At 43.2% G+C, this 17,329-nt stretch overlaps 1 protein-coding gene across 2 annotated transcripts in view; it reads right to left on the reverse strand.

Annotated features, from left to right (window-relative positions):
- The window catches only part of ZC3H18 (zinc finger CCCH-type containing 18), a 55,716-nt gene extending 47,299 nt beyond the window's left edge, over positions 1-8,417 (reverse strand). The window contains exon 1 of one of the 2 annotated variants that reach the window (XM_083754517.1): positions 8,182-8,417. The gene's annotated coding sequence lies outside the window, so the exon portion shown is untranslated. The remainder of the gene's footprint in view (positions 1-8,181) is intronic. The other variant, XM_083754516.1, reaches the window with a different exon arrangement.
- Positions 8,418-17,329: the final 8,912 nt, after the last annotated feature.

A 17,329-nucleotide genomic window follows, 5' to 3' on the forward strand; every position in this document is an offset into this window, starting at 1 on the left:
AATTAGCTAACCAATTAGCTAAGGGAGAGAACAATATTGAAGGCAAAGCAGTGACAGTCAGGCTTCCTGCAATTGCTATTTCAACAGCACCATCCTTTTCTCTTTCCCTCTGAAGCTCTCATTGTATTGCTTTTCTTATCACACCTCACAGGGTGGGAAGAAATTAAAGTTCTGGGATGAGTTATCAAACAAACAGTCAGATAGCTGGAGTTAATTAGAATCCACTGCCCCTTTACATATGTGCAGAAGTAGTTAACCTGGAGGTTGTTGCCAAATTCTAGAACACCTAGTTGTTTTCTGCCCTTCTAACCCTTTCCTCTTATGCTTCCGCTGACATAATTAGTCTTACAAAAGTCAAAGGGCAAATAGGAAGGAACACCCTAAGAGTGTTTTGCAGGTCTTTATGAAAGGGGGAAAACATATGAATGCAATAGTTTTGCCCCCTATTCCTTACTAGGCTGTAATGGATAGAAAAATGACACTCCAATCCAAGTGCCAAAGCCAATCAACGATGCTGGTTACTGCCAAACCTGTGTGCCATGAACAGCAGGAGCACCTAACCTTTTGCCATCCAGATGATGTTGAACTAAAACTCCCACCAGCCAACTGACTAAGCTGGATGGTTCTGATGGTAATTGGAAGTCCAAAATATCTAGAAGGCAACAGGCTAGCCATCACTGGTGAACATGGACATCCTGAGTACAAGCAAAACCACTGAGCCTTCAGGAAAGATAGGTTGACTTTGAGTTTTCAAAGTGACTGGAAGATTTAGCTGCATGTTGGGTTCTTTAGAACCCTCTGCATATATTCTGCCTTAAACATAAATAGACTATGTGTAATATATATGTAATATTTAGGCTTCGTAATGACAATCACTTAAAAAATATTATGTACAACTTTGAAATAGCCCTTTTTTGTGCTGAGTACATTCAAAAAGCAAATTAATTCATTTTATGGAACAGTACATTTTTGGAAGTTTTTTTTTTAATCCATTCCATTTTCTTTAGAAAAGTGGTAATTAATTTGCAGTCCTCTAGATGTTGTTGGATTCCTGTCAGCCCAAGCCAGCATGATGGGGTCAGAGATGATGGGAGTTACAATCCAGCAACAACTGGAGGACCAGAGATACCCAACACTTGCTTTAGAGAACAAAAACCTTCCCCCATATTGCCCAGCATTATTGTGTTTCTCCCAGCACTAGGTGTAAAATTTCTACAACTAGCCTTGATTTGGTCTTGTATATGTCAACCTTCTTCATACAGGCACAAAAACAAATAGCTAATATTCAAAAAGTAGACATAAGACACAAAGTGTCAAAGATAAAGTGATATTAGTACCACATAGAATGTCTGAGTAGGTAATAAACTCCCAACTTTAAAGATCTTTAACTTTAGAATGCTGTAAGAGTGTAATATGCCAGGGCACATATGTATTAGCATGGGGAAATAAAACAGGACTTATTTAAAAGAAAAGTAAAATTAACTGAAGGAGCCCTTAACACAGTTTGATTCACTAGACTCTAATACTTTGAGAATACCTGTACATCAAATTTTGGGATAGATTTGAATTTCCAACATTTCTAGGCTCACATAGTTCTCCCAAAGACAACTGAGAGAATGTTATCAGGAAGCTTAAAGAATGCTACTAATTGCCTCCTATTAAATTGTGGCTCAGGGCAATAAAGTGTAGCTTGTAAGAGCTACCCATAAGTTTGCCATTTCAAAAGCACTTAAAGGCTAGAGATCAGAAACATCTATGACCAAAAGCTTGTTGTACTGGCCATTTTCCAATTATGATTTAAAATGGTTTAATTACCTCAGAAATTATTTCCTGCTGAAGACAGGCCCAGAAGTTTGTTTTCAATCTGAAACACCCAAACTTTAAGGTCGACATTAACAGGCTTACAGAAATGTAGAGAGTCAGAGGAAGATGAACTGGAATAACTGATTCTAAGGCCAGCTGAAACAGCCAGCTTAAAAACCAAATAAGATTTGAGAGGATGTGACAGAGATACTTTAGTAAGTCTGGAAGGTAATGCCTAGTTACCGTATTTTTCGCTCCATAACACGCACCTGACCATAAAACACACATCGTTTTTAGAGGAGGAAAACAAGGGAAAAAACATTCTGAATGAAACAGTGGATGTATCATTTTTGTGCTTCATGCTGTGGCCACAGACATGTGATCTGATGGTGAATTTGGGGTGACCCAATGCAAAAATCCTGAGAATCCCTGTGGATCCATGCTTTGTAATCACGTTTTTGCATCATTGCAGCCCCAGGCAACAGTGGGTATGTGATTTTTGGGGGGCAGGCTGTAGCCATGAACATGCTATGTGCTCTGATGGTGAATTTGGGCTGACCCAATGCAAAGATCCTAAGGATCCATGTGGATCCATGCTTTTTAATCACATTTTTGCACCATTGCAGCCCCAGGCAACAGTTGGTGCGTGATTTTTGGGGGGCAGGCTGTAGCCATGGACATGCTATGTGATCTGATGGTGAATTTGGGGTGACCCAATGCAAAGATCCTGAGGATCCATGTGGACCCATGCTTTTTAACCACATTTTTGCACCATTGCAGCCCCAGGCAACAGTGGGTGCGTGATTTTGGGGGGGCAGGCTGTAGCCATGGACATGCTATGTGATCTGATGGTGAATTTGGGGTGATCCAATGCAAAGATCCTGAGGATCCATGTGGATCCATGCTTTTTAACCACATTTTAAGTGGAGAGGGAAGGAAAAACACAGAACGGACAAGGAGTACGAGAGGGGTGTGCAGAGAAGCAACTGGCTAAGAATGCAGGAGAGGGGTATAACGGGAGGGAGGAAAGGAAGGCAAAGGTTTTCCCTCACCTACCCACCCAAGCCAGCCTGCTCTCTCTCTCTCTCCTGCATGTTTTCAGCAGCACCGGAGCACAGAGACGACACTCTGCTTTCCCCTCTGCTTGCCTGGAGGGGAGGGGCTTTCCCTGCTCTTTGTTCCGTTTGAGCAAACACAGCAAGGAAACAGAGGTGGGCGGGCAGTAAGACCCTGAGGCAGAATGAAGGAAAGCAGCCGCTTCCTCTTTTCAGGTTTCCCTTCTCTGAGACGCGCGATTTGATTTTTGCCTGCTTTTTTTTGCCTCCACTCACGCCATTTGGCTCCAGGGACCACACATTCGCTCAATAACACGCACAGACATTTCCCCTTCCTTTTTAGGAGAAAAAATCTGCGTGTTATAGAGGGGAAAATACGGTATATTTCATCAGCAAGACTAAAGAAGGCGGAGGTATTTTGCTCACTGACTATTTAGCTCACAGAATTCCATGTGTGCAACACTGCCCAATGACTTCTCAAGTGACATAAAAGTTGTGCAGACACCAAGAATATCCCTTGTACCTGTGACAAAGCAACAGAAACACTAGAAAAATTATCACCTTCCAAACAATAGTTATGTTTTATACAGCACCCCTCTTAAATTCATGATGATAGCAGTGTTAGAAACTCAGATATATAAGCTAAGCACCAAACAGTTCCTTAAACTAAGGTTACAGTCACCAAAACAGAAGGTCTAGTTGTCATTTTGGGGTAAGACAGCTCTAAAGACTGTGACATCTGGCTATTTCAGATGACAATCTTGAGCTAGGTTAAGAACTTTGAGAACTTAAAGAATAAAAGTCACTTGATCCAGGGACAGTCTCTCTCTCTCTATATATAGGGTATATATTGCCCTATTTCTATCTCTTTCTGTTAATGGTGACATGGACCATTCATAACATAAGAATGTTCTTCACTACTGTGAGCAGGGCAGTAGGGTGGTGTAAGTGAAGACAAGCTACAACAATTAAGTATAACACCGTTCACCACTCCTGCTCAGGCTGCATAGAAAAAGCATTTGAAACTAAATAAATGGGTGAGCTAAAAACCAGTATTTTCAAACATATGTTATTATACTCATAACCAAAGATTTTGAAAGGTCTAACAAGAGAAATGTTTCTCTCTATTGTGAATAACATGGGATTTTACAGCGAACAAGATTTAGCCTTTGTCTCTGTGTTACCATTCCCCAAAGGAATTTTGCCTGAAGATGGTAATTTGCTTCTCTAGTTAGGTCTCAGATGAAATAGCATTTTTCTTCCATTTAATTTAATCTGTTTGTGGGAACAACATTTAGGGAAAGGAAATATTCTTTTCACCCCAGAAAAATCTAACCATGATGTGCTCATTTTAAAGGTTAAACATGGAATAGACGGGATGTTAAGTGATCAATGAATAAGACCCCAAAAACATTTAAAATAAGTATTTGCCACATTCAATTATTTCCAAAACAATCGTCAATTTTTTTTTTAAAGAAACTGGCCTTCAGCATATTCCCAGGTGCCAGAATCAAATTCCTAGGTGCCTTGAATTTTTATCCAGTGCTGGCCAAGAATGAAGGAAATTCTGTTATATTATTGATTACATAATGAGTATTACTAAAGCTCGCTCTGAGAAAATCAATTCATGATCTGTTACTTTTACAAAGAATTCCAGAAGAACCTCCATCTAATTTAAGCATGGTGTAGTGATTAGTAGCTAACTAGGGCCATGGAGATGTAGGTTTAAATCATCATTCAGCCATGAAGCTCACTGGAAGACCTTAGGCTAGCCTATCTCAGATTAATGTTATCTCAATTTAACCTACCTCACAGGGTTGTGGGGAGAATAGCACAGGGAGGGGAGAACTAGGTATTCTGCCTTGAGGTTCAAAGGATAGGACAAAAGTAGAATAAAAAATGAAAATACTTGGCCACTGTTGAGAACGTAGTTTGATCACTGTGAAGTCTACCCAATGCTACCTTATCCATGGTACTGACTATGAAATGTTTTAGAGAGGAAGGGTGAGCAACATCTAGTCTCATGCCAGATGGGGCTTTGGTGATCAGGGACTGAAATAATACTGGGTTTGCAGTTCGCAGAGTATTTTGTTTGACAAATGTCATACCCACTCTATTCCTGTCCAGTTACAGGGACAAAATGCAATTGGCGCTTATACATTGAGAGTAATTTGTTTAGCAGAACTAAAGCCCATGCTTTTAGTGTATTTTAGGTTGCAATCATATTCCCATTTACCTAGGAACAAACCCTGTTGAACTCAATGGGGCTTACTTTTGTACAGACCTATAGAGGTCTGTGCTGTTAGTATGATTAAATTTTTTTCCTGGCTTAGACTTTCTTTCTGCTGCTACATTTGATTATTTTTATTTATGGTCATTTTATGTAAACTGTTTTCTGACGTTTTAAGCTTAAAACCAGCAAATAAATACTACCAACAACAACCCACCTTTAGCAGTACTGTTCTTAACAGCCCGGTAACGAATGGGCATCTATCACAAAGTCTGTTGCTCTAGCCATAGGTGCTTGAAAACAATAAGACTTACCGGCTCCTTATACATAGATCCACATAATACAATGGGATCTTATACCACATATCTATGCAATGCCAGGAGAAAATGAAGCTAAGATGGAGAAGTGTCATTAAGAGCCTAGAAGGAGCATGCTACCTTTTGAAAACACATTTCCTCAAAATGCAGAGGGCTGATGAGTGGTTAAACATGATTTATCTTGGCTTTACTTAGCTCTCACTAATCCACAATGCTTAACAACTTGTCAGGAGTTTTTTTAAAAGATCCTCCTCCACTGGCAACCACAAGGGAGGTGATATAATGCAATGGTCCAAAAAGAGAGTAAAGTTTTGAATTTTGCCTCTGCTATGCACCTGCAAGGCAGCTGTAGGCAAGCCATTCTCTCTCAGCATCAGCCTCTTTCCTTATCTGCAGTATGTTGATAATACTAATTTACCCTCTAAACTTCTTATAAGGATGACAAGATTGGTTATTTGAAGACTGAAAGTACTCTGAAAATGCTAAGTATCAACAACAAATCCTAGTTATTCTTCCCAAGGTACCAAAGAGCTCCCTATTAACAGAGCTTATCTTTGAGATATCCAGGAGCTACCAGGCCATTTAGGAATACATACAGAGTCTTCACCAGCTAAGACGGGACTAACAAAAGTATTGATCTTTCATCTTTCCTACACCCTATCCCTTCTTCAGCACTCACACTTCCTTCTGCTCCCTAATACAAATCACATTTTGAGCTTTCGCATCTTAAATTAAGACCCCATTGTATTATCTTTCCTCACTTCAAGCAATCCATCAAGCTTTTCAATATCTCCATCCATACAAAGCAACACCCAATTTCTTCATTTAATTAATGAAATAATAACAATAATTTTATTATGCATACCCCATCCATCTGGCTAGGTTTCCCCAGCCATTCTGAGTGGCTTACAGGTTACGGTATATATAACATAGTAAAACATCAAACATTAAAAACTTCCTGATACAGGGCTGCCTTCAGATGCCATCTAAAAGTTATGTAGTTCTTTATCTCCTTAACATCTGAAGGGAGGGCGTTCCACAGGGAGGGCGCCACTACCATTATGTAGTCAGGGGATGTGTGTTCCCACCTTCTCCCTTCATAAGAGAAACCAATGATAAATTCATGTTCATTCATGCAAAACTTAACTTGATCAGGCATCCTTTGCATGAACCTCAACTCTTCATTTCAGTTAAACCTCCCCTTTGAATTTCTACTTGCAACTTCAGAGCACCTCCTATCTCTGTGCTGTCCGCAGATAAGTTAATACCTCCGTCTCACCCTCTTTTGCCACTCTCTTTTCAGTAACCAAATCCATGTTCTTAAGACTCCCAGCAGAATCAGTGTCAACCTACTCAGTCATTTCCCATCTGAGCTGTTGCCTGACATACCCTATCTGCAGCATTGGCCCCTGTCAAATCCATCCAGAAAAGAACCTGTAGCCAGCTAATGAGGAACCCACATTGGCACTTGTCATCACAATTTGCTTTCCATTCATTGAGTACTCAGTATGTCCCAATACACCCTTCAAAGCAGGAGCAGCCATCAACCTTTCACTATACCCTCCTCAATTTACCACCACCACCACCAATCCCAGAGGCCATAACTCAGTGCATTGCATGCAGAAGGTCCAATGTACTATCTCATGTCAAGGAGAGAGTTCTCTGCTTGAAACTGCCAATGACAGGAATGAGACTGGGCTTGGTGGAGCAGTCATCCAACTCTTACAGGGCAGGGATAAAATCAACATGGTGCCCTCCCAGATGTTGGTGAACTACAAGTCTCATTATCCCTGCTATTTGGCTATGCTGCCAGGTGCTAAAAGGAATGGAACCAAAAAATATTTGGAAGAAACCACATTGGCTACCCATGTTTTAGATGTTTACCATCACTCTGTGGTAAAGCACATACTGAAGCTCTCAAATTCATTTCTGGTTAGAAAAGACAGCAGCTAGGTTGCACAGGTTTATCAGAAGCACCCACAGCTCAGTTGCAGACCATCTACTTTGCTTGCAAAAGGTCACAGGTTAAATCCCCAGCATCTCCATCAAAAGGATCCCTAGTAAGACTGCTAGGAAAGGTCTCTGTGTACCTGGGAACATGGAGAATTGTTGAGATGACAACAGCAGTGTGTCTGGGTCAATGATCCAACGCATCTTAAGGAAGCTTAACATTCACAAGGGTAGCCAACATGATGCTCTCAACTCCCATCAGGCCCAGCTAACATGATCAATGATCAGGGATAATAGGAGTGGGAGTCCAAACATCAGGGGGGGGGGGATCTGGATGTAGCAATCCCATATTTTACCGGCAGTACGAACCACCTCATTCAGCATGGGAGCAGCCTCAAACTTGAGAGAGATGCTTCCAGGCAGAACAGGGCTGGGCTAGGTTGCCTGATGCTCAGACCGCTTCAACTTAACACGGAACGTCCCTCTTACCCCTCTGCTCGAAGCCACCTTCATCCCCACAGAGCAACGCCGACCTCCCCTTTTCCCGCCTCCTTGTGGGATGCCCTGGAGGTCACTCCTTTGACACCCCGCCACCCTGAACCAGCCCTCCTGGGGGGGGGGAATTCACAGCCTCCCCCCCTCCCCAATAACGTCATCCCCTTTCAGGGCTGGGGAAGAGGCCTACCACCCCGCCCTCCGAAGACCCAGAGCGCGAGCAGTGGAGGTGAGGGAGGCGCCCCCCCCCAATTCCAGGGCGCCTCAGCCCAGCTCCCTTACGACCCTCCGCCCACTTCCGGGCCTGGAAGCCGGGCCCATCTCTCCTCACCTGACCGGACGGGAAGGGGACGAGGAGGGAGGGAAAGCGGCTCCGAGAAGCGGCAGGGCGCGAGACAGGGCCTCTACTGGCGGCGTCGGAGCAAGGCGGCCATGGCGTGACGTCATTCGAGCGCGCCGTCGGCGGCGGCGGCGACGAGACGGCTAAAGAGAGAGTGTGAAGGGTTTGTGGAAGCGCATGCGCAGAGGCGCCCCGGGCAGCGAGAGATTAAGAAAAAAAAAAAGAAAGGGGTGTGGCGGCGCATGGTTAAGCTCCAGAGAAGTAGTCGGAGGGCAGGGACCGCCCCTAGAAGGGTTAGCAGTCAATCAGACGACCTAACCTAGAGATGGGGCGGGAGACAGAGCTTTGTTGCGCTTGCGCACTGAGTCCTTTGAGCACTTTTACTGTCCAGAACTTGTTTCATAGGCGCTGTAATATAAAGCAAGAATGGTTCTGAGCACGTGCAGAGTGCCTAGAGCGCTAGCGTTGCAACTCGTGTTTTCCCCGCCACAGCACACCATCCCTTGTGTCAGGCATCCGTCTACCTAACAACGACACAAGGCTCAGAAATTCAAAACCTAAAGCTTCCATCCAATGTTGCAGCAACTGATTTCCTACGAAGCTAATCGCAGCAGATGATTAGGGTTGTTGATTCCAAACCCCACCCTTTGGCAGGCCAATGGTTGCCATCATTGCTGGCAGAAATTCAAGAGGTGAAGCTTTCTCCCAGTGCTGTATGTTGAGTCTAGTGAAAGATACACCAGTTGATTTTGACAGCGCAGTTTGAGGAAGCTCTACAGAAACTAATCAACCATTTTGCTCATCAGCCTGACAAAGACCAACATCCTGTTTCAGGACGGCTCCAGCACTTCGCACCTCAGTATTGGTGACCACTTGTTTGAGGTGGTAGGTGATTTTGTCTTCCTGGATTCCACCATAACCAGCAACCTCTCCATTGATGCTGAGCAAGCCAGCTATGGCAATGGCTTGCCTCTCCAAAAGTGTATGGGAGAATGTGGTGATAATGTCCAATACCAAGATGAAGGTCTACCAGGCTTGCTTGTTGAGCATGCTGCTTTATGGAAGTGAATCATGGGCAACTTACAACCGCCAGGAGCAATGCCTCAACACCTTCCACAGGCACTGCGTCAGGAAGATTCTGGCCATCACATGGCAGGACAGAGTCTCAAACAAAGATGTGCTCTCCCAAACCCATATTCCCAGCATGTTTGCACTCCTGTCTGAGTGATGTCTATGCTAACTTGGTCACAGAAAAATGATTTTCTAGCAAAAACAGGGCAGCAGATACGGTGTTCATCCACTGTCTATCTGTTCCCCCACAAAATTCAAGAAATGACAAATAGAAAAGTAGAAAATATAAACAGGGAAGGAGAGAACGAACTTAGAAAACCCAGGTTCAGATCCTCACTCAGCCATGAAGCTTGCTGGGTGACCTTTGACCAGTCACTGTCTCTCAGCCTGTTGTTGTGAGGATAAAATGAGGAGAACCATGTGTATCACCTTGATCTCCTTCGATGAAAGGTGGGTTGTAAATGTAATAGGTTAATAAATAACAATAGCGATCACATGTGGGGAACCTTTTGCCCTCAGATGTTGCTGAACTACAACTCCCATCACACCCAGCAAGCATAGCCAGGGATGGTGGGAGTTGCAGTTCAGCAGCATCTGGAGGACCAAAGGCTTCCCACAGTTGATATAGATCTATAAACAGGCAATTATAAACTGACTCAAAACCTTAAGATGGAGATAATCAAAAGCAGGTTGGACCTAAGAAGGAAAAGTTGAAACTGAGAAATGCTATTGCCAAATGCAACAGAAGAGGGAGCTCACACCCAACAACGATGCACAGTTGAATACTTGCAGCCTTTTGTCTCTTAAGCAAAAGGACAAATGTATACAAATCTGACATCATAAATGGCCAAACATTCAAAAGCCAGCAGGGGAACATTTCCACCTCCCAGAACTTTCTGTAATGAGTTTAAGGGATACTGGAACAAAGGAATTTCATAGACTGCAGCTTGAAACTGCTGGAGGTTCAGTTCACTTGTGGATTGAACCACTACCATGGATTTACCCCCTGCAATACTTGTGTTAATTGGTGTACCAATGCCAGGATGTTTGTGTTATCAACACAATTGGGTTAAGTTTTACTTTTTTAATAGTCACTGTTAAAAATGTTAATAAGGGGTAAATTCCTATCTGTGTGTGTATGTGTGTGTGAGAGAGAGTTTTAGATCTGTTGTTGGAAACTGCCCTTATAAGAACAAACCAGGCTAGAGTCTCTCTTAGAGCTGTGCTGGACATATGTTTCCTCCTAAATCATACCCCTGCCTTGCCCCTCCAGTTTCCTTCTTATTTCACATTTCTGCTTTATGGACTTGCCCTTCCCCCGCCTCTTTTTGTGGGCATATTGCACATATGTTGATTTAGTCATGGTCAGAGTCATTTAGCTAATTTCCCCAAACTGAAGTGATTGATACTGACAGTTTAGTGGAGCTAATTGCTGAGCTATTCCTCACTGCAGAAACAAGTAAATCTGTATATTTTGATTGTGTGTTTAATAAGTATTATCTCTGTATTCATGGACAGTGTTCTCGAAGCTACAAACATGAGTCTGACCAAACTGCGGGAGGCAGTGAAAGACAGGAGTGCCTGGCATGCTCTGGTCCATGGGGTCACGAAGAGTCGGACATGACTAAACGACTAAACAACAACAACTGTATTCATATTGGTAAATACTCACATGAGTAGGAAACAATATGGCAGACTGTGGCAGCATGACAGGTCACTGGTGGTGGGCCTACCTTGGTGGGTCAGCCCCACAGGAGTGACACCAAAGGGGCTTTTCTTCTTTGGGTTTTCAACTTGAGGGGTCATGATGAGGGTGAGGGCACTACCCAAAGAACTTGTTTATGTCCCTCAGCCTAGACAAATGTTTATTGCTTGGTGGAAGAGTGTGGAAGGAAAGTTATTGGCCTCTGTAGGGATATCGCGGAGTGAGGAGTGGGGTCCAGAGGGAGCACACAGTCTGCCTGCACGCGTGACCCTGGGGTGCGGGGTACACCTCCCCTCAGACAAGCCACGGCTGTTGGAACATCGTTCCCTCTGTCTAACATTTTGCGGTCTCAGTAGTCAGCGCTGTCCTGTCTGTAACCTTTGTTTCCGAAACCTTTTTTCTCCTTCATCATACACTGCAAGGGGAAAATGACGCAGTGGAAACAGGTGCCAAAATAACTTTGTACTACCCCACAATGTCGGGACGGAATTTGTCACAGCCTAAAATGTATCTGCCTAGCTTGCATATTTGTCTCAATAAAAGGAGGCTCCACAGGACTGGTCAGCAGCTCGCTTCAGCCCACCTGTGCGCAGCTCACATGATGATCAATACCTGTCTTGTGCCTTCACTTCAGGCCGCCGTGTGGTGTGACAGCCCACAACAAGGGTGGACATAGGGCCCCTCCAGGTAAGAGCCAAGGTGTGGGTGTTTGTAGTTGTGTGGATCCAAGTGTATTGTCTGGAGCATGGTGATATCTTCCATACTACTAGTCAATGTTTTGTGTTGTTGTTATTCTCCCATCTGTTTAGTTTACACTGTTAAATTAGGTGAGACTGCTTGTATCGTGTCATACAATTGCTTTCTATGTTTTTCCTTATGATATTATATCCAATTGTTTCCAATATGTTTCTTGAAGTGTCATACTTCTTGTTTATTTGATAACATTGCAAGCCACTTTAGGCACAATTTTGTGGCATACAAATAAACACCATGACGATGACAATGCTTCTTACAATGTATTATCAGCTCTTTATCCTAAGGTCCTAGGGCGAGTTGCAGCCATTAAAACACAATATTAAAAAACAGTTTGGAACAATTTAAGATTACGGAAATAAGATGGGTCCTAAAAATATACATCTTGGGTGTCAAAAGAGGTGCGTCTTCAGCACTCACCCAAAGCTGTATAAAGAAAGTGCCAGACACACCTCTGTGGGGAGGGAGTTCTGCAATTTAGAAGCTGCCATAGAGAATGCCCCCTCTCAAGCTGCCACCTCCCGGTCTTCTGAGGGAGGAGGAACTATCAAGAAGGCCCCTCTGCTAATATTAGCATCCAAGAGGGCCTGGAAGGTTGTTGTGATCTAGTCCTTCTCCCAAATCAGCTGAGACCACAACATTATTAGGTAACATTTAATCCAGATTTATTAAACCAGAATACAGTGGATTCTCGGGTTGTGAACGTGATCCGTGCGGGATGCACGTTTGCAACCCACAATGTTCACCACCCGTGTCTGCGCACACACGGGTTGCTATTTGGTGCTTCTGCGCATGCGCAAAGCACGATTTAGTGCTTCTGCGCTTGTGTGACCGCTGAAACTGGAAGTAACCCATTCCGGTACTTCCGGGTTTTGGTGGTCTACAACCCGAAAAAACGCAACCTGAAGCGTCTGTAACCCGAGGTATGACTGTAATACATTCTGGGTTATTGAGGCCACCCTTGAATGCAGGTTTTTCCCACATGAGGGGAGCTTACTGTACATCTTCAGAGAGGCAGAATCTTCAAACTGAATGAACCCACCATAAATCAAAGGCAGCCTGCTGAGAATTACCTACAGGGCCCTCTTCCTGACTCACCAAGAAAAGCTGAAATGAGAATTTTGAATAAAGTACGGTATTATACATTAGAAGTCAAGCCCAAATGTGTCTGGGGATGGGATGGCAGTGCCATTTCAGCGGTTTGATGAGCATGAAATGAGGTACAAGAGCAGGGAGGCGAGATTATGAATTTGTTAGTGAAATATGTAGACAAACAGAGCCAAATCCATCATTGAAGTCAATCAGGGCACTTCTTATTCTTAAAACAAACCAACCCTGAGACGAATGTTGATTTTACACCAGTTTCAGAAGACTGGATACTGCAAAGTCTTGAGTATTTCCCTGAGATTTAACAAGGTATGCTTGAACTCAATCTTATGTTGCTGAGTTTTCCCACAGACCACAACAGAAATACTTTTAACTGGTTTTAAAGTTCCAGTTACAGATAGGTAGCCGTGTTGGTCTGCCATAGTCAAAACAAAACAAAATCCTTCCAGTAGCACCTTAAAGACCAACTAAGTCAGTTCTTGGTATGAGCTTTCGTGTGCATGCACACTTCTTCAGATATCTGAAGAAGTGTGCATGCACACGAAAGCTCATACCAAGAACTGACTTAGTTGGTCTTTAAGGTGCTACTGGAAGGAATTTTTTTTGTTTTGGTTTTAAAGTTGAATTTTTATATTACTATAACCTGCCCTTGGACCTTATGGTCGAAGCGCTTTTTGAAAAAAAGAAGTCTTCCTAGTAGCAATAATAATAGCAGTATTAATAGACTACCTGGAAATGCCGGGGATTGAACCTGGGACTTTCTGGATGCAAAGCAGATGCTCTGCTGTTGAGCTATGGCCCTTCTACCACAGGGGAGGACTGGTGTCTTCAAGCCCTGCTTGTGTAGCTCCTCATAGGTATCTACGTGTTACCAGTGACTTTGCCTAATAAACCTTTGCTTCTGACAAAGGAGAGCCATCTGGAAACATTGCTGAGGGCCTAAGCAAAAGCAGATCTAGCACCCCCTCCTACTCCAAGCAGAGAAACTAACTGAACTGTCAGTTCTGTCTTACTTCAGCACCGGTGACAGGACAGCACCCTACATCACACCTGACATCAGGCTAGCTTAGAGGGCACAGTGGCCAGGCCACGTGACACACCCAGCTCTGTCCCCCCAACACTTTGGGAAGATCTTTGCCATACATTTAAAGCACATGGCTTCCTTCAAAGAATCCTGGGGACTATAGTTTGCTAAGGATGTAGGGAATTTTAGCTCAGTGAGGAGGAAACTACAGCTCCCAGGATTCTTTGAGGGAGGTCATGTGCTTTAAATGTGCACTGGATGTGCTTAAAAATTACAGTGTGGATCCATTATTTGCTGCTGATCCCTGTTCCCCTGTATCTGCCAGCTGAGGTAGCTGCCTCAGGGCCCCTTGAGACTTGTGGGTTGTGTGTGTCTGTGTGTGTGTATTCTGAAACATGCCATTGACGCCATAATCATTTACTTATACTGGACTGTCCACACATCATGTTAACTCATTATTGCCCCCTGAGGGAGCACTCATGCACTATAGCACAACAGAAGCAGGACAAAAAACAAAAACTGAAACCTTTGTGGTTTTAAAAGTGACAGTATTTCAGTGGGAAGCTATGGGACACGCACTGGTTGAAAATGAAACATATGTCCATGCAAATGTGTTTTCAGCCAAAACCGTATTGGAAATAGAATGGCATCTAGCCATCCCAACACAATCATCAACTTAAATAAACATGAATGCACAATAGAAAGGACCCTGCCTAGTGGTAGGACTGGTGCCCAGTGCAAAACCATACTAAGGCATCTCTGAAACCTTTGGCTGAGCAGATGAAATGGCTGTGGCTTAATGGTTTGAGGACTGGGCTGCTTGCTGGGAAAATTGCACAGACAGAGGTGAGGTGGGGGATGCTTGATGATGAGTGATCCACCATGGAAGCAGACAAAATCTCTTCTCCCTCTCCCCTCCACCCCCTCATAATAGGCCTGCAAGTGAGTCACCCTCACTGCCATCTCAGCTCTGCTCTGATTTTATGTTAATCCACAGAAATCTTCCCTTCCAATCTCCCAAGGCAGAATTGCCTCAGTACCTCTCAACTCAAACTATTACCCAGAACAACAGTCGAATCTTTCCTGCTCCTTTGGATGCTGCAGAAATACAAAATCAACTTCTTGGTCTTTGGTCTTCTGACAGGTTGAAACCCCCTCTTCTTTGTGGGCCCTAACAACAAGGTGTGGATGAAAACACTGGACTCCCCTCCCCTCAGCTACCACCCCATGCTGCCCTCAGAACTAAAACTGGAAAGAATCACCAGAGCTTAAACCAGGGGTGAGCAACCTGTCACCCTCCTGATGTTGTTGGATAACAGCTTCTGCCATCTTTCACCATTGGACATGCTGCTGGGGCTGAGAGGAGTTGGGGTTCAAGCCTACCCCCACCCCAACCTGTAGAAAGCCACCACTGGTTTAAAGCAGGCTTCTTATTTTCCATAGGTGGTGTTTTTCCCATAGCACAGGGATTGGCAACCTCAGACCCAAGAGCCAAATATGAACCTCTGTCTTGCCCTCAGACGTTTGCCCAGTCCACACCCTTTGTACTAACCCTGCTTGAGTGCATTTGCCTCACTGGGATGAGTTCCTGAACTGTGAGGATGCCTCTTGCTTGCCTGGGTGGAAGATGGATAGAGAGACAGGCATGTGTTTAGAAACCTCTGACTTTGGCATGGTTGGAATGTAGCCCACCTTACAAAGGTAAGAGTCATGGCCATCATACTAGCCACACCCACTTTTGTCTCTGGCTCCACCCACCACCAGTGACTTGTGTCTCCTAGAAGGTTCCACCCAAAGGGAACTTTGCCTTATATTCAGACTGTTGGTCCATCTAGCCCAGTAATGTCTACACTAACTGGCAGCAGCTCTCCAGGCAAGGGACAGTCCCAGACCTGCCTGAAGATGACATCAGGGACTGAACCTGGGTCCTTCTGTCTGCAAAAATGTGCTGCAGTCCTGAGCTTCAGCTCTTCCTCAAAGTACCAGGGATGTGCAGCATTTTTATCCCACTGCTTTACAATATCATTTGAAGCACTGAAGGTGAAAATAAAATAGCAGGTTGTTCCCACAGTTGTTGAACCAGGATCATTCCCAGAAAGCAATAACTTCATTTTCTGGCTAAGGAATCCCAAAATTCCTTGCTCACTTTTTGTGTACCAAGAAGTAGTGTCCAGAAATAAATATGGGGGTGTATCTTACTTGTATACTTACACTTATGCAATGTAAATATTTGTTCCTGTGGAAAATGAAATGTGGAGAGTCTATGCAGTCTCCAAATCTCCTGTTGTGTTGCCATTGAACTGTGACTGTTGAATTAATGTTCCACACTGTTTGCAATAATGTAAGCAATTTCTCCAGAGAGAGAAATCCTGATAACACTTTACAGAAGAAAACTAAACAAAATCAGTGTATAATATGTGGAGAAATAAACAGAGAAGTTTTGTCTTTCTCATACGTTTGTGTGTGTGCGTGCGCGTGAGTGTAACAATTAAAACACACAACACCATTAACAATAACATAGATAGACCTAGTAAAAAGGAGTTGTAAAGTTTGAGACATTCCATTTTGGCATGTAAGTCCATTTCATTATTATTCAAATTTCCAGGTTCCCAAGTGTAGTTGTCCAAAATGTTTCATGGGTTTACAGAGCTGGATTGTGAAGACTTTTTTTTTACATAGACACATATTTAATACATTTATACCACACAACATGGCATTTGTCAACTTATGGATCTTTACTTTGTGCTTTCATTTTATCGAATAAATTTCCCATGAGGGAAATCTGCCAAACTCCTTGGCACCAAAATTCAAATAAATTAGAATGAAGTTTTCCAATGTTTTGCTATTACCAATCTAGCTGCTGTTACCAAGAAAATAATAAGACTGTTAAAACTATATTCTGTCCTGAGTTATCAAATTTTATCAATAAAGCTAATTAGCTTTTTCAATAAAGCTAATTGTGGTTTAGATTGAAGATTTTGGTTAGCAATTTTATAAATTTCATCAAAGATTTCTGTCCAAAATTTAGATATCACTTTGCATGTCTACCATATATAACAAAATGTGACCCTTTCACTGCATTTTTTTCCAACTTACTGAGGATATATTTGAATTTATTCTATTCTATTTAGAAGGGGTCAGCTAGATTTAAGAAAAATTCAGTTAAAATTGTACTTTTCCCGTTTTGTCTTTCTTACTTCAGGCTTTCTATATAGAAGGGAGACATTCACCTAAATATATAGAAGAAAAACTCCTTCAGCCAATTGAACATATGCTACTTCAGCAAACATCATGCATCTCCACCTGGTTGCTAAGCAATACCTCCATCCATCCCCCTCTTGGCTAGTTGACTTCACAAACGGAATTTACCCCTAAGTTGTACACAGAACGCTGTTGTACTTCCAAAAGGTGCATAGGTCATTCAATATGTGTGAGGATAACACCCTGTGTTGGTTGCTCACCTCTATCACCATCCTATA

This window comes from Podarcis gaigeae, assembly GCF_964106915.1.
Source record: "Podarcis gaigeae genome assembly, chromosome: 8".
Lineage (NCBI taxonomy): Eukaryota > Metazoa > Chordata > Lepidosauria > Squamata > Lacertidae > Podarcis > Podarcis gaigeae.